Source organism: Symphalangus syndactylus, chromosome 19 (genome assembly GCF_028878055.3).
Source record: "Symphalangus syndactylus isolate Jambi chromosome 19, NHGRI_mSymSyn1-v2.1_pri, whole genome shotgun sequence".
Lineage (NCBI taxonomy): Eukaryota > Metazoa > Chordata > Mammalia > Primates > Hylobatidae > Symphalangus > Symphalangus syndactylus.
Genome location: NC_072434.2, coordinates 47,690,489 through 47,708,209, shown reverse-complemented (window position 1 = coordinate 47,708,209; position 17,721 = coordinate 47,690,489). Strand labels below are relative to the sequence as shown.

Here is a 17,721-nt window from a genome sequence, read left to right as displayed (position 1 = left end):
ATAACAGTCAGGTAATATAAAGCAACAGCAAATCTCGTCTGACTTAAAATGTCAAAAACAGCAATACAACTTTTAAACTAAATATTTCACAAAAATATACCAAACTTTCTTTAGGACAGCTAAATGAACCCAACTGCCCTGCCCCAAAACCTAAAAAACAAAAATTATTTTTTTATTTTTTTGAGACAGAGTCTTGCTCTGTCCCTCAGGCCAGAGTGAAGTGGCATCATCTCAGCTCACTGCAGCCTCTGCCTCCCAGGTTCATGCAATTCTCCTGCCTCAGCCTCCAGAGTAGCTGGGATTACAGGTGCGTGCTGCCACACCCAGCTAATTTCTTTTTTTTTTTTTTTTGTATTTTTAGTAGAGATGGGGTTTCACTGTGTTGGCCAGGCTGGTCTTGAACTCCTGACCTAAAGTGATCTGCCTGCCTTGGGCTCCCAATATGCTGGGATTATAGGCATGAGCCACCGCGCCCAGCCTCAGGTCTTCTTTATATCTAACAATAACAAATACTATATTGTATAGACACATCAAGGCACATCTCCAAGGACCTAAAACTGCTTCAAAAACATTAGGTTAGAAGAAACAAGTTTCCTAGGTTCTCATTTTAAATACCAATGTAGGAGAGAAAGAGAAAGAAAAGGACAAGGGACAATCCGGGAGAAAAAAGTCTCTTTGAAGAGTAGAAACATGTTTTGTTGTTGTTTTCAATGCCAGAGAGAAGCAGATTTGAATTCTAGTTCTGCCATTTATTAGCTCTGCTCATCTGGAAAATGATGCCAATAAGATCCAAGTCTCTGGCTATTACAAAGATTAAATTGAATATCAAATGCGAAATACATAACCCAACAACTGACACAGTAAAAGCTTACTAATCAGTAGTCTCATGCCCTTGCCCACTCTCCTCCCCACGTGGGATGATGTGCTACAAATCCCAAAGACCTGGGAGGACATGACCTACCCCAAGCACACCTTAACCTTCAGACTACAAGATCCTTACAAGGTGCTTTGCTGGCTTTCCACCAAACCCACATCATGATTCCCATATTGTCCCAAAGCCTTTTTGCCTGTTTTATATAGGGTAAGTATCTGTTTTATTATCTTGTCGTCATCACAGGTTGGGGAAACCAAAGGGCAACTATTTATTATTTGTATTTCTATTACCACTCTCCAAAAAAATGAGAGTTGAGGCTACCTATATAAATATAAAAGATATATACAACAGAACCATCAATTAAAAGAAGGATTTAACACGTAACAAGTAATCCGATGAGGAGACTGGGGCAGAGAGATTATTGTAAGAAAACTGGATAGCAACTAAAAACAGGCAAATAACTTATCTTTGAGCTTTCTAGCAAGGAAACATAATGAGTTACAGACCATATTTTTTCTTTTTCTTTTTCTCTTTATATAAAAGAAAACATATCAATTTTTTTCTTTGAGGAGAGAGATCAGTAACTTGCCCGAATTTATTTATCTAAGCCACTGGCAGAGCCCATGAGTCTTCCAAAATACTTGATGATCCTTTACAAAACCGTACCACCTTATACAAGAATCAAGCATGTAATTTGACCAAATTCCCTTCAGTAAAATGTTTCCACTTTGAATCTCCTGCAAATTTTGTACAATTTGAGCAAGTGTACACCGGATTTGTGTTTATTCAATGAACAGCCGTGTGCCTACTGGGAAAGGCGACATTACGATGAAAGAGATGGTTCCTGTCCTCAAGGGCCTCGTGACTGCATAGTGGAGGTGTGTCTGCAAAAGAACAGAAGCACAAAGCAGAACATGACGTGCTGGAACAGAGGATCACACACCACCAGGGGACTATGTGTATACACACCGCTTGTTGGGGTAGGGAGGGGCAGAGGAAGAGACCAGGGACATTTGAAGGGGCCTTGAAAGCTATGGAATTCTGACAGATGGAGAGCATGAAGCATGGGAAAAGTGCATTAAACGAAGAAGAAGAACACAGAAAAGCATGGGAAACATTGAAAACAAAATAATGAATAATCTATTTTGGGACAGTGTAGAAGGAGAGAAATAGAGTATGCTAGGAAGTTAAACTGAGGTTTTAGCATAAAGAACCTTACTATCAGACTAAGGTGGAGTTTGCATTGTTTTCTATAGGCAATAGTGGCTTCTAAAGGCTTGTGATCAGGAGTCAGACATGGAAAGATAAACACCACATGTGCTCACTTATAAGTGGGAGCTAAATAGTGGCTTTCTATAGGCAATAGTGGCTTCTAAAGGCTTGTGATCAGGAGTCAGACATGGAAAGATAAACACCGCATGTGCTCACTTATAAGTGGGAGCTAAATAATGTGTGCACATGGACATAGAGTGTGCAATGATAGATCACCCAGGTAAAGAAAGCCAAAGGAAGGCTGCAGCAGTGGGGACAGTGAGTGGCAAAGGTGCTGAATACCAATACCAGGGAGGGAGCCCTGAGAGGGCCTGGGGAGGATGTGGGGTGGGGCAAAAGCAAAGGGAGAGATCAGGGTTAGTCTAGGGCAGGGGGCAGCAGATCCTGGCCTGCGAGCCAAATCTGGCCTGCCCCTGCCCATTTTGAACAGCCAATAAGCTGACACATTTTTAAATGGTTGGAAAAAAAAGAAAAATATTTTGTGACAAGTGAAAATAGAAATGTCAGTGTCCATACATAAAGTTGTATTGGAGCACAGACACACTCACTGGTTTACATATTGTCTATGTCTACACTGGTGCTACAATAGCAGATTCAGTACTTGTGACAGACTGCACTGTGCTCAAAGCTGAAAATGTTTACTGCCTTTCCCCTCAAAAAAAGTTTTCAGGCTGCTGGCCTAGGGTTTTCAGGGTGGTGGATAGAGACGGTATTAACCGAAACAGAGAAATCATCCATTATTATGATGATGGGTCAGAAAGAAAGATGGTATCAATCTCGGAGTAGTTAAATGGGAGGTGTCAAAGGACACACAGCAAAGCAGCCCAGTGTGAAATGGAAAGCTCATCCCACTGCAGGGGCCCGGCACTGGCTATCCCCTCTGCCTAGTACATTTTTCTTACAGATTATTGCACTGCCTGGCTCCTACTCATGACTCATCCTTCAGGGCTGAATTTAAATGTCACTTTCTCAGACCAGGAGCCCTTCTCCCAACCCCCCAACCTAAGCATTCACTACCCATACCTTGCTCACTTTCTCTATTGCACTTATCACCTCCTGAAATTATCTTGTTTATCCATGTGTTTAACATCTTAGACTTTTGGCTACTTAAGGACAGGGACCTTTCCTCTCTTGTTCCCCAGTGTCCCCAGTGCCTTGAATAGTGTCTGAAACTGTGCAGCCAGTATTTGGGGGAGGTAAGGAGCAGAGAGGAAGGAATATAAATAAAAAGGGAAAATTGGAGCTCAGGCAAAAAGTGGGTCATCTGCACAGTTTTCGCAACATATAAATCTATCATTCACAGAACCTTTAGAAACATCCTCATTGGGGGAGGAGGAGAAGTGAGAGAAAGAGAAGATACTCAAAAAGAGAACACAGACACACAGAGAAAGGAAGTCCTTACTGTGTCTCAGAAGCCAGGCAGCAGTAGGGTTGAGGGACATCTGCCAGGAAGGAGGTTTTCAGCAGCATGAACTGTTTTAGATAACTAGGGCAGAAAAAAGGTGTTAAAATGTGACAGCAAGAAGGTCACTGGTGACCTCAAGGAAGCAGTCTCATGAGAGTGGAGGTGGCAGTCAGTTTGCAAAGGGTTAAAGAATGAGTGGGTGGGAGGAAGTGAAGGTTTTCAAGGTATTTGGCAGCAGAATGAAGGGAAAGCGGAAAGAGAGGAGAGGTGATCTAGGGGCAGCAGTGAGTGGGTGGGATCCTTCTTCCGTTTTATCATGGGACACAAATCTCATCATGTTACTACCCTGCTTAAAAACTTCAACTTCCCCTAATGCATTATAAGGCCCAAAAGTAATATAGCATGTAAGGCCCTGCTTGACCAGGTTCCTTCCTGCCTCACCAGCCTCCACCTTTGTTCTCTCTGCACCAGCTGCAGAGTGTTGGTCCCACCATAGGTCCTTGGCACATATTGTTGCCTCTCACTGGAAATCCTCCTCATTCTCTTAGCACAGCTCTTTCACCCTTCAGATTTCCATGTATAAAAGCGTACTGCAGAGACCTTCTTTTCTTACAGCCCACCTCTGACATCTCTCCCGGCACTCAGCATCATTGTAACAAACAGTAATACAATTGCTGAATTGTTTTTCCAACTAGCAAGGAACTTTTCTAAGGGCAGGAGCCAAGCCCTGTCTTGTTCTCACATACATGTGAGATCTACAGAGAGTTGCTGAATAAAGGAACAAACATGAAAACCTAAGAGCATTTGTATTTCAGCTAGCTTGTAGATGGTAAGTGGCCTGCTTCCTAAATCACATCAGGTGGGCTTACAATTTATGTTTGGGCCAATATGATCTCCTCTGACTTCCTCCCATTTCCAACCAACCCAAGTGAATGGTCGTTCTACCCAAGTAAAAACATGAGGTTCCTTGGAGTTACCACCATACATCAAATGATTTTCCCAAAAAGATAACCCGTATACTGTGATTCGTGGACTTGCCTTAAGTTTTACAGAAATCAGTCAGAATATTAAATTAAGACATTATGCATATTACTTTTTAGTCTATGTTATGTGAATTAGTACTAACATGGGTTTGCAGGTACACCTGGCAAAAAGCCATTGTACCTCTTTCTTTATAATATAAATTGCATCTGTCCGCATCCCTGTGTGTGATCCACCAAACTAGTTTAATAACAAGAGTTTTCTCTGAAAAGACACATATTTGGCAGATTATTTTTTCCTTGAGTTGTTTTCTGTTATCTTTTCTCTCAGTACAACATAAACATTATTTTAAATTATAATTGAAAAAAGTTGTTATAAATTATATAGCCTTACTACAATCTGATCAAATTAACTGTGCAAGCAAGCCTACAGATATAATTGTGCTTAATTGAACAAACTGTTGTCAGTTCTAATACCCTTAAGTCCTTAAAACGCCATTAAAAACAAATAAGAGTTGCATTCATTACAAATGGTTCTTAGCTATTTCTACTTTATATTCAGACCAGTCTGAGTTACCAAGTGTAAGTGAAAATAACAGACCTAAATTTATGTTTTAAATACCTACAGGCCAGCCTTTTCAGCTGAAGTGGACTTTCCTACCCACTCCCCCTCCATACAAATCAAATTAGGGAGCTTTACTGTCTTTCTCATTCTAGAATGGGAAGACAAGGGAAGATACAGCTAACTCCTTTGCTGTCAAAGCATATGGGATGAGAATGACATCAATAGCTCTTTTCCAATCACATGGCAACAACTGTTCTTGAGTATAAATAATGCCCAGACCCAAGAAACCCGTCCAACATATGTATCACCAAGAAGGAAATACATTTAAAATATTTTAAAACACACATCTATGATTAAGAGGAAGGGCCAACTCTTTGTACACTTTCACATTTTGGGTAAATCTTGCTTTAGGAAAGCAAAATATGTATATGGAAACAGAAACTGTAAAAGGGCATTCCGTAGAAACTGAATACATATTTGAGAGTCCCTTTAAACTCTTATAATTCCTTACCAGCAAAACTCCCTGGAGTATTATCTGATTTACAAGATATTTAATTTCCACACAACTCTGAAGACACCGTTTTACAAACAGGTATACATGGTGCCTCTGCCAATAGCCCACAACTTGCTAAGTAAACTGAATCAGTGAGGTCAACACAGTATCTTCACATTAACTTTCCCAGAAAGTCGAATACATTCCTACCAAATTATATACCTTGGATGGCACTTTAAATTAAATAAAAGCACCTTTGTTAGTCATTTTTCCTTAAAAATAAAGTAAAACCTAATTTACCTAGCACCTTTGGCACTGTCTATGTAATAAACCCTTCTAGATTTGAGAAACTGCCTTCTTTTTTGATTTACTCATTGCTAACTGAAATCTAACATAGAATATATCTGTTAGTCTTTGTTTTGTATCTACTGGTGGCATCTTCCCTACTATGTTAAAACATTCTGAATATAATTTGAGGGTTTTTTTTAAATACACATCCTAGTTACCAATCATTAAAATAAAATAAGCCAGGCATGGTGGTTCATGCCTATTATCCCAAAACTTTGGGAGGCCAAGGCAGGAGGATTGCTTGAGCCCAGGAGTTCGAGACCAGCCTGAGTAACAGAATGAAACCTCTCTCAACAAAACAACTTAAAAATTAACTGGGTATAGGCCGGGCGTGGTGGCTCACGCTTGTAATCCCAGCACTTTGGGAGGCCGAGGCGGGCGGATCACGAGGTCAGGAGATCGAGACCACGGTGAAACCCCGTCTCTACTAAAAATACAAAAAAATTAGCCGGGCGTGGTGGCGGGCGCCTGTAGTCCCAGCTACTCAGAGAGGCTGAGGCAGGAGAATGGCGTGAACCCGGGAGGCGGAGCTTGCAGTGAGCCAAGATTGCGCCACTGCACTCCAGCCTGGGCGACAGAGCAAGACTCCATCTCAAAAAAAAAAAAAAATTAACTGGGTATTGTGGCACATGCCTGTGGTTCCTGCTACTCAGAAGGCTGAGGTGGGAGGACTGCTTGAGCCCAGAAGGTCAATGCTGCCTTGAGTTGTGACCACACCACTGCACTTCAGCCTGGGTGACAGTGTGAGACATTGTCTCAAAATAAAATAAAATTTAAAAATAGCTAGCACATTTTTAGCTCATGCTGACATCATTTCAAAATCTTAAGCATAGTCATTCAACCCTCAAAACAACCTCAGAGGTAAGTACTGTCTTTATTGTCATTCTGTGGATAAAGAAACAGGTGTAACTTGCTCACAATCTCACAGCTAGGATCAAACCACACAGTGTAGATCCAGAGCCTCCAAAAACAGACTATCAGAATCAAAAAAACAAAACAAGGCTAAAAGACAACCAATCAGTCTGTTTTCTACTCAAAGCTATCATAAATTGATGTGATTTAGTCTCCTACAGCTGGGTTCAAGTTATTACTGTCTTCTATGCAGACGGCCGCAGCTCCTCATCCTAGGTTTCACAGTCAACCTTCTCTCGCAGATCACTCTTAAGTCACTTTCCCTGAGTTAAAGCAAAGATTCCTCACTGGTGTTTCACCCTGAAGAAAACCTCTTCTTTGAATTTGTCTACAGAAATTCTCTGAAAGCAGCTTCTTATATTGTCCTCAGACCCTCTTGCATACCTCCTAACCCCTAAATGAGACATCTGAAGTTGCCCTTTTTTGCTAGAGATGGGAACTTTCACTTCATTTATGCTCAACAACTTCACCTATTCTTCATGGCTTGATTATCATTTCCAATACCAAACATCATACTGTGCTGTGATTAACAATGCAACCTCAAATTGCTCGCATGTTGACAATGGTGTTTGCCCTCCACTAAATGCCCCAGATTGTTTCACTTTTGAGTTTTGGTTCTCCTTGTCATAAACCAGTAGAAACTCCTTATTCACTTCTAAGATAAAAATTAACACTGCTTGTCTCTGAGAACATGTCTTCCTGTATCATCCACTTAACAACTCCTGTCTCTTAGGTTTCTTGTATTTAATTTCCTAATGGCTTAAAAACCAGTTAGATAAACTGTCAAAAAAAATTATTTATAAATTAAAAGCAAATCAAAGTGGGTTTATTCCACTGTAAGGAAAGCATGGATGAACTTCATGACATCTTGCTTGGCTCGAAGCCTTTCTTGTTTCCTAGCAGTCTTCTGGATAGCTGATAAATGGCAGATAATAAAAAGCGTTTTCTGGGATGGGGAGGAGAGAGTTGCACAATGGTCAGATGAAGCTCACCCTTCATAGAACTCTCAGTGCTTCAGGTCTTTCATTTGCTAATGATGTTATTCTTGAGCATGGAAACTTCAAATGGCTTCTCATCTTCCCCACTCATTCATTCAACAGAGGCCTCAGTCCCTAACCTAACACTGCTCACAAATTTGCGGAAAGGGTTACGGTCTTCACAATCTGGACCCAACCTGCATGTCCTGCCCTACCTCCTTCTGCTCCCTCCCAAGCAGTCTTTGCTCTAATCTAGTGGCCACTTCCAAGTCTGCCACTGACACCACGTACATGCCCACTTTTATGTCTTTGCTCACACCACATCTCTGCCTACATTTCCTTCCCACCCTAAAACAAAGGAACTCCTACTCACTCCTGAAGGCCCAATTCAAATGAAGCCTCTTCAAAAAAGCATTTGACAAGGGCTCCAAGCAGGGATTAGCTCTCTTCAGGGTCCTGGAGCTCTTAATTCCGACCGCTACTACAGCATCACCCACAATGTGTTACAGCTACGTATACCAAGTTTATTTCCATATAAACTGTGTCTTATCCTTCTGCCAGGCACTTAATAGGTACCAAAGAGATGTCTGTGCATACAAAGAATGAATTAATCTGTAACATTAAAAAAAGAAAGATAACAAATAAGGGGAAACTACTTCCTAGTCCTCAGACTTCAAAGGAGTACCATGAAGTGTTCCAGGAAACATTCTACAATCACAAAGATTTGCTCTTTTACATGTATATAGTCTGCAACTGTAAAACTGAACATGCCCTCAGGGTCTTCCACTAGACTGTAAATTCTACCAGGACAGATTTGTACCTGTTTTGTTGTCTGTCTATTCACTCTCTGAGATTCACTGCAAGAGCTTAACGAGTATTTGCTAAATGAATAAAAGAATGTACAAAATGCTAGTGTGAATAGTACTGTTAAGTAAATTCAGTTACCACAGATTAAAAATATCCCAACAAACGCCAGCTCTATCTTCTGGCCAGAGTAGACTTAAAAGAAATTATCCTTTTGTTTCTAAAGCAGGTCTTGCCTCAGGACTGCGCAGTTTATCCACAGAGCACCAAGGAAGAATGTGTGCCCACTGCCAACTACAAAGAATCACAGATCATAAACCCTCAGAAGTGGAGGTATCACGGAAATGAGCTTAATGTTTTATGCTTTCCTGTTGCCTTAAACTGCCAAGAAGGCTGGTGCACCTCAGAGGAAAGAATACTCACAGGAATTAGTTTCCGGTCCCTGAAACCCAGTCATTTCAACATGACAGCTGTTTGAAATCCCATGTAACCAGAGGGTTTGTGAGACAGGAAGCAACAGTGGCACACCTAGCTGAGCGCAGGGGAGAGTAAGAAGCAGAGAGGAAACAAGCTGAATGAGAACATGGCTTGGAGGCAGCAAGGAAAGTATAAAAACAATGAACCAGGCCAGGTGCGGTGGCTCACGCCTATAATCCCAGCACTTTGGGAGGTCATGGCAGGCGGATCACTTGAGATCAGAAGTTCGAGACCAGCCTGGCCAACAAGGTGAAACCCCATCTCTACTAAAAAACAACACAAAAATTACCCAGGCATGGTGGAACGTGCCTGTAATCCCAGCTACTCGGGAGGCTGAGGCACGAGAATCACTTGAACCTGGGAGGCAGAGGCTGCAGTGAGCCTAGACTGTGCCACTGCATTCCAGCCTGGGCGACAGAGTGAGACTCCATCTCGAAAAATAAAAATAATAATAAAAACAATGAACCGATGTCTCTGATGCCTACTATAATGTAACTTACCTTTACATCGTAATTATTAAAAAAAGAAAGAAATGAAGGGCACAGAAACAAGAACACCTTCCTTGGTCACCAGCTACTCTCTCTCATCATTCATTCTCTGAATCCTAACTGCTCTTATACAAAAGAAATTGGCAAGGATGTGAGGGTGCTTAAATGGACAAGCGAGTAGAGCATGAATGACTTGTTCTCTCTATTTTCTACTTTCCTATATTTTCTAATTTTTCTATAGTGAATTCTCCTTATTGTTATGATGGGGAAAATAACCTTTGTTTAAAGAAATTATAGAGCTAAAAAGTACATGTTCTGACAATAAGAAAACGAAGTGCACTAAAAAAAAAACCTTTACCCCAAAAAATGAATAACAAAGAATTCGATAATATCAAACCAGCCCCAGGCGGCTTTTTACTCAACATATTGCCTTAACCCTGGTTCCCTCAACTACCGGTAAATCTAATGATTCACTTATGAAAAATACTCTTCATATTAGTTATGATTTGCATAGCACGTCACAGTTTCCATGCATTATTTACCTGATTTCCCCCCAAAACTTTGCGAGATGACCAGGGAGAATACTTTTAACTCCATTTTGCAAATGAAGAAAATAGGTGCCCTGAAGTGAAAAAATTTGCCACAAGAGCCCAGATCTTCTTGCTCCTTACTCAGTATTCCAAAGCAGGACTTCTCAACCTGGGCACTACTGAGATGGATAATTCTTTGTTTGGGATGGGGGCTGTCTTGTGCGTTATAGGATGTTTAGTAGCATCCCTAGCCTCTAACCACTAGATGCCTACCAGTAGCACCGCTCCTTCCCCCAAGTTGTAACAACCAAAAATGTCTCCGGAAACTGCAAATATCTCATTGGGTGCAAAATCGTACCCTTACTGGTCTAAAAAAATCTGCAAAGTTCCTTCCAACACTCCTGTTCAATGACAAGGTTCCATATACCACTGAGCCACAATAAATCACAGAGCATCCAATGTTGCTTCCTCAGTGAGATTCCATTAATAAGCCAATTCCCCATCCACTTAAAATAATGGTTTTAAATGTGACAATGAACAAGAAAAATGTCTTTGTATGAATATTCATATCTCAGACAATAAATCTTCTAACAGCAGGCTATTATCTCATCAAGACATAAGGACATAGAAAATGAGATGTGTGTTAGAGGGGAAAAAAACACCAGAGGAATCTGAGAATTAGAAAACACAGATCTTGGTCTTTGCTATGCAGTTATACCTTAGTGTTCTGTTGTTGTCTCTATACAAATGAGTATCAACCTACACGTTCTCAATGCTTGTTTCAGTCGGAAGTATATGGCTTTAGCCAAGCTCATGTTAAGATCCTAAATTACAACAACTGAAATGTAGTTATATTTTGGGAAATGTTTGAATTATTTTACCTATATCTAATTTATGCATTCTCTACAATCATTTCCCAGTGGTAGTAAATAATTAGTATAGCATGAAATGGAGGAAACCATTTAAACTGGCTGTATTCAGTGTGGAGTATCACACTGCAATCTTAGCAGTAAAAAAAACATAGTTTTGTGTCTAGTTACAGAAACTAAGACTCGGTCAATGCGCTTAGTTAATATGATATACAGAATTAAGAAGAGGTTATGATTATTCCTATTTATAATGTCCAAAGTCATTCAAGTATGATGTCCTCACATCTTTAAATGTGATCTGGATCTATACAGGGGAGACATTTTCTCCACATTACAAAGCATATTGTACCAGAAATGTCTGGAACTCTGGTGGTCTCCACTAATCTTCACCACAAGTACAAAAGAACACATCGATCCTTCAATGAAAATAATTCCCTGGTCTCGGAAAACATCAGAGTCACCAAAAGCAAAATCAAGAAACAACACATAATGGGGTTTTGGAAAGGGAAGAACAAAGATTCAATCAATAGAAATCGCTCATCTTAAACAAAATCTACTGTGCCTATACCCATACGTAACTCAAATCTTTTCTTTAAAAAAAAAAAAAGAAAAAAGCCAAAACCAAATACGCCCTGATTACATCTCTCTCTGCATTATTCTCATCACTTCACTACCCATGTTTTACTCCCTGAAAGAAGTAATGGCAATTTTATACCACCATAAATTCCTGCCAGTGAGAGAAAAGCCCTATGACTTGGGGAAAAAAGTGTCAGTGACATGTATAGTGATGTACTCAACCAGGAGCAGAAGGCAGCTCACAGCCACGTAGTAAGAAGAGTGGCAGGAAGGATGGGGTCCCCTTCCCCAGGAATACACAGGAAATCATGGAGTGCAAACCCTCCAAAAAACGTGTGCTCAAACACCTGGCAAACATCGCATCTTTTATCTAGAATTCCTTGGTAAACACACATCCAAGGAGCCCACATCCCACGGACCCTGGGGAGTGACTTTGGAGGAGTGTCTATTAGTCCTCCGATGCTCCCGGTCGCAGACCACGCGCAGATGGAGTTGGAGTGAGGGAGCCAGAGACCAGCCCCAGTTTCGGTTAATCAGTCCCTTTCCAGTGGGATTCGCAATTCCCTGGGTGGTTCTCTCCCACTGTTCCCCTTCCCTGGTCTTCTCGCCCAGGGTCACCTTTACCACTTCTCGCTGGCTACCTGAGGCCTGGTTCCTAACAGAACCTAAGAAGGGAGGGGGCGTTTCCCGAGTTCGCGGACGCCCAACACCCAGCTCCAAATCCCAGAAACTTTCCCTTGCTGAGACCGCAAGGAAGGAAAAGCGCTAAGACCCTCAGCCCCCTTCCTGAAGCCGAAGAAGAAAACCTTCCTGCGCTGCCACCCCGGCCGGGAGCTGGCGGTCAAGTTCGCGGTGCAAGGAGCTAGGGACGTCAGCCCTCCAGCCCGCGCCTGTATCTCGGGGTGGTATAAACAGGATGTCAGACAGCGCGCTCCGGGCTTGTTTATGAAAACTTGCCGTGCGCGCTGGGGGAGGGGGCGGCCTGGCTTAACCGCTCTCCTCCCGGCCGGGGGCCCCCGCCCGGCGACCTCCTCACCGCCCGCCGGCTCCGCGGGGCTGGAAATCCCCGCCTTCCCCGCCCGAGCCGCGGGGTCCTGAGCTGCGCTCAGGAGCAGCCCGGGCCAAGCAGCGTGAGGACCGACCGAGAGCGGTGGCTGCGCCTCCTGCCAGTCCGGGCTGCGCGACCCTCGCCCGCCGACCGCGGCAGCCCCGGCTCCTCCACCTCCCCCGGTGACACTCACCACTTCCGTGTGCGCCTGGGCCGGGCGGCGCCGGGTCGCTGCGCTGGCTGGGGTCGACCGGCCGGCTCGCTTGGCGGCCAGCCCCGCGGGGCCCCAGCGTGCGCGCGCCCAGGGCTGAGGAGGGGTCGCGGCGAGAACAACCGGGACTGGGCGCAGGCCCGCGCTGTCTGCAGCTCCGGGATACTCCGCGGCCGCCGCGGCCTGAGCTCAGCGACGCACCGCCTCCCGCCCCGCCCCGCCCCGCGGCCGGCCCCACCCCCGCGGCCGCCGGGCCCACCCCCTCGCAACGTCACCAGCGGCAGCCCCGGAAAGCGGGGCGGGGCCGCGGTCCCGGCGGAGACTCTGCGCCTCCGGCCTACCCGCCCCGCCCCGATCCGGCTTCGCTCGCGAAGCCGCCCCCACTCGTCTGTATTCACCGCGTCCTCTAGATTCTAGAATCTAGAAACTCATCTAGGAAGCGAGGTCAGCCAGCGCGGGGAGTAAAATTGCCAGGATTCTCCCGTAGATTGACCCCTCCCAGCTCTGGAGCCCCCTCCGCCACACCTTTGTGCGCTCGATGCAGAAATGCATCCCGCCTCCTCCGTATACGCTCCGCTTCTTACGCCAGCTGAGTAGGAGGGGAGCTAGTGGAGCACTAGACTAAAAAGAACTTAATACAGCCCCCAGCTTGGACAAGCTACTGCAGATCCAACACATTCCGTATTTTAAAAGCTCTTTACGAAAAAAAAAAAAAAGCGTATGCATAATAGGAATTAGAACTACATTCACTGATACCTAATGCATGTACAGCGCTTTTCATTTTTTACTAATAACCTCTCAAAGTAGTAGTATCATGAGGAACAAATTAAGTCTTAAGTATCTTAATCAAGGTCACACTGTAGCCAAGATTCATACTTCGTAGGCAGTCCACGGACAAATCCTAAGAATTTTATTTCCTTAGGTATCTCTCCAGTCGGTTCACTTGTCCATGTTCCAGCAACACGGTCCGAGCTGCCACCATCTCTCACCTGAAGGGACCACGAACACCTCTTAAATCGTCACTGCATTCACTCCAGCCCCCAATTAATTCTCTACAATGAACTTTTAAAAATTCAAATCTGTTCCACACACTCCCATGCTTAAAACACTCCAGCGACTTCCCCTTGACAATCCCTGGATGAAAATCCTCCGGGGCCGTGCACGGTCAGAATTCTGCAGCTTCAGGGCTGTGGACAGAGGCTGCCCCACCTGTGCTGACTTCACTAACCCTGCTGGACAGTTCCTGACCACTTGAGTTACTGCAACTGAAACTGAGCAAGATATTCTGGGTGTGGAATAAAGTCAAGCATCCGAATTAGACTACTGAATTTGAGGTTTGGCCTCCACCACTAACCACCTGTGTTGCCCTAAACAATTCTCAGTTGACTCAATTCTCAGTGGAGCAGCAGACAAAAGGATCTCCAAAGTGCCTTCCAGAAGTAGAGAAAAGAGGACCAAATAAGACCGGAGATCAGAGCAGACAGGGAGGCAACCTGGGTTGCCTGCATTGTGGGTGTTTGTGTGCAAGTCTTGTCTCGCCTGCCACACACTGAACAACACCTCAGGGCTGTTAGCATCATTTTCTTCACCTGTTAAATAGGGATAATGCCTTCCTTAAAGGGGTTTTCCTGAAGGTGAACTATGATAATATAGCCCACATGACATGGGCTCAGGAACTGGTAGGGGTTTTTATTGAGCTGGACCATAAAGAACAGGTGAGAGTGACATGAAGGGAGACAGAGACGTGAAAGAACAGCATTTCAGGTGAGGGTGTAAAGAAAAAGGAAAGTCAGGAAGGCAGCAGTGAACCCATTGTGCCCACGAACGAATCTGGCTGTTCACAGGGTGGAATCAGGGGAGAGGGTCTGAATTCAGTTTAGATCTGTTCGTCTGTAACAGACATTGTGCTAGGTGATGAAGATTCAGAGAAAAAAAAAAAAAATAGACTAGGTTCCTGACCTCTGAATGCTCAATGCAGTCAGAGAGACAGGCAAGTAACAATTCAGTGTGATTCCTGGTCCTATAATGGTGATCACAGAAGACAGTCACCCAGCCAAGTCTGAGGAAGTCAGAAGAAGCTTCAAGTAGCCGACAGGAGGCAGGAGGCAGGAGGTAGCAGCATATTCAGGCAGTAATAGTATATGCTGCCTGGGTGTGGTGGCTCGTGCCTGTAATCTCAGCACTTTGGGAGGCTGAGGCAGGAGGACTGCTTGAGGCCAGGAGTTTGAGACCAACCTGAGCAACATAGCAAGACCCTGTCTCTAAAATAAAAACAAACAAAAAAACACCAGGCACAGTGGCTCACGCCTGGAATCCCAGCACTTTGGGAGGCCGAGGTGGGCCAATCACTTGAGGTCAGGAGTTTGAGACCAGCCTGGCCAACATGGCGAAACCCCATCTCTACTAAAAATACAAAAATTAGCTGGGTGTGGTGGCGGGAGCCTCTAATGTCAGCTACTTGGGAGGCTGAGGCACGAGAATCACTTGAAGCTGGGAGGCAGAGTTTGCAGTGAGCTGAGATTGTGCCACTGCACTCCAGCCTGGGCAACAGAGCAAGACTCCCTCTCAAAAAAAAAAAAAAAAAAGGTAAACTAGCTGGGCATGGTGGCACATGCCTGTATTTCCGGCTACTTGGGAGGCTGATGCTGGAGGATCACTTGAGCCCAGGAGTTTGAGGCTGCAGTGAGCTAGGATCACACCACTGCACTTTAGCCTGGGCAACAGAGTGAGACCCCTTCTCTTAAAAAAAAAATAAGTATATGCTGTGTGACTGGGGAATGAGAAAAGATGAACCCCATGCAAAAACTTTTGCCTAAAAAAAAAAGTGTTGTTTTTTTTTTTTTTTGAGAGAGATTTAAGGTTTTTATTTTAGAAGAATCACCCTAGGGCAAGGGCTCTCAACCTCAGCACTATTGACATTGTGGACTGGAAAATTCTTCACTGTAGTGGGGGTGTCCTGTGCATTGTAGGATGTTTAGCAGCATTTCTGACCTCTGACTACTAGGTGCTAGTAGCAAGTCCTCTTGTTCCCCCATCACACTCCCCTGCAACTCCCCACCCTCCTTTCCCAGCTGTGACTTCCAAAAATGTCTTCAGGCATTGCCAAATGTCTCCTGGGGTGCAAAATCACACCCCACTGAGAACCACTAGTCTAGGGATAATATGGAAGATGAATTGGAGGGCAAGGAAATTAATTACATGTCATTGTAAAACTGAAAGCTGTGAGAGGGATGAGAGCCTATCTAAGGCAGTGGACTGGGGAAGGATACTGGGGAAGATGCAAAAAGCCTGAGGAGATAGAATGGACAGTGCTTGGTGACTGATTAGATGTGGCTACTGAGGCAGAGAGAGGAATCTCGCTTGACTCCCAAATTTTCTGAATTGGTTGACAAGCTGACCAAGGATGCCACCGACTGGATGCCACCGACTAAACAGGATAAGAAATTCAGTTTTATGTTTGAGAATAGGAAAGTTTTAAAAAGTCACTGAGCCAGGTGTGGTGACTCAGACCTGTAATCCCAGCATTTGGGGAGTTCAGGAGTTCAAAATGGGTTCAGGAGTTCAAAATGAGACCAGCTTGGGCAACATGGCAAAACCCTATATCTACAAAAAATAACTTGAGTGTGGTGGCACATGCCTGTGGTCCCAGGTACTCAGGAGTCCAGGTGGAAGGATCACTTGAGCCCAGGAGATCAAGGCTGCGGGGAGCTAGGATGGTGCCACTGCACTCAAGCCTGGGAAACAGAGTGAGATCCTGTCTCAAAAAAAAACCAAACAGGCCAGGCGCAGTGGCTCACACCTGTAATCCTAGCACTTTGGGAGGCCAAGACGGGTGGATTGCTTGAGGCCAGGAGCTCAAAACCAGCCTGGCCAACATGGTGAAACCCCGTCTCTACTAAAAATACAAAAAATTAGTTGGGCATGGTGGTGGGCACCTGTAATTCCAGCTTCTCTGGAGGCTGAGGCAGGAGAATAGCTTGAACCCAGAAGGCAGAGGTTGCAGTGAGCTAAGATGGCACCACTGCACTCCAGCCTGGGCAACAAGAGAAAAATTCCATCTCGAAAAAAACAAAACAAAAAGGGCCGGGTGCAGTGGTTCTTACCTGTAATCCTGCAATCCCAGCACTTTGGGAGGCCAAGACAGGTGGATCACCTGAGGTCAGGAGTTCAAGACCAGCCTGGCCAACATGGCAAAACTCTGTCTCTACTAAAAATACAAAAATTAGCCAGGCGTGGTGGCATGCACCTGTAGTCCCAGCTACTCAAGAGGCTGAGGCACGAGAACCACTTGAACCTGGGAGGCGGAGGTTGCAGTGAGCCGAGAGCACACCACTGCACTCCAGCCTAGGTGACACAGAGACTCTGTCTCAAAAAAAAAAAAAAAAAAAAAAACCGCTGAGTAGACTATATGATATATAGGAGAGACACAATACTGTAAAACAAAAGAATACAAATATTTCCTTCTAACATGTAATCCATGACGTACATCTAAATTTAATTAAACCAAATACAGTGTAGAAGCCTCTTATTAGAAAATTAATAATAACCACCCAACCATCAATCATGCACACAGTTTCACACATAAATCTTCATCAAAAGAACATGTCCCCATCAGTCTTCCTCTGCAAAAGCTATTGCTTAGATAACAATGGGAAAGTATGTTAGATGCAAACAGTGACGTTTTTTCAACAACACTAAACTCAACTAAAACCCCATTGTACAAATAGGCGTGAGCCACTGCTCCTGGCCTGATTATTTCCTTAACCTGTATCACTGTCTAACATTATTCTAATTATGTATTAATTTACTTGTTTTCAACAATTTTCCTGACTAGGAATTTTTTCTGTCTTATTTCACTTCTGTGTTTGCAGTACAGAATAATGCCTGGCACA

The 17,721-nt window shown here is 44.1% G+C and overlaps 1 protein-coding gene across 9 annotated transcripts in view; it reads right to left on the bottom strand.

Annotated features, from left to right (window-relative positions):
• The window catches only part of JAK1 (Janus kinase 1), a 246,230-nt gene that overhangs the window by 122,816 nt on the left and 105,693 nt on the right, over positions 1 to 17,721 (bottom strand). For 2 of the 9 annotated variants that reach the window (XM_055234907.2, XM_055234913.2), the window contains exon 1: positions 12,812 to 13,074. The exons of 1 other annotated variant lie outside the window; for it this stretch is intronic. The gene's annotated coding sequence lies outside the window, so the exon portion shown is untranslated. Of the gene's footprint in view, positions 1 to 1,000; positions 1,023 to 1,683; positions 1,759 to 12,811; positions 13,075 to 17,721 lie in introns of those variants that run through there. 6 more of the 9 variants (XM_063613289.1, XM_063613295.1, XM_063613291.1 and 3 more) reach the window with 5 other exon arrangements.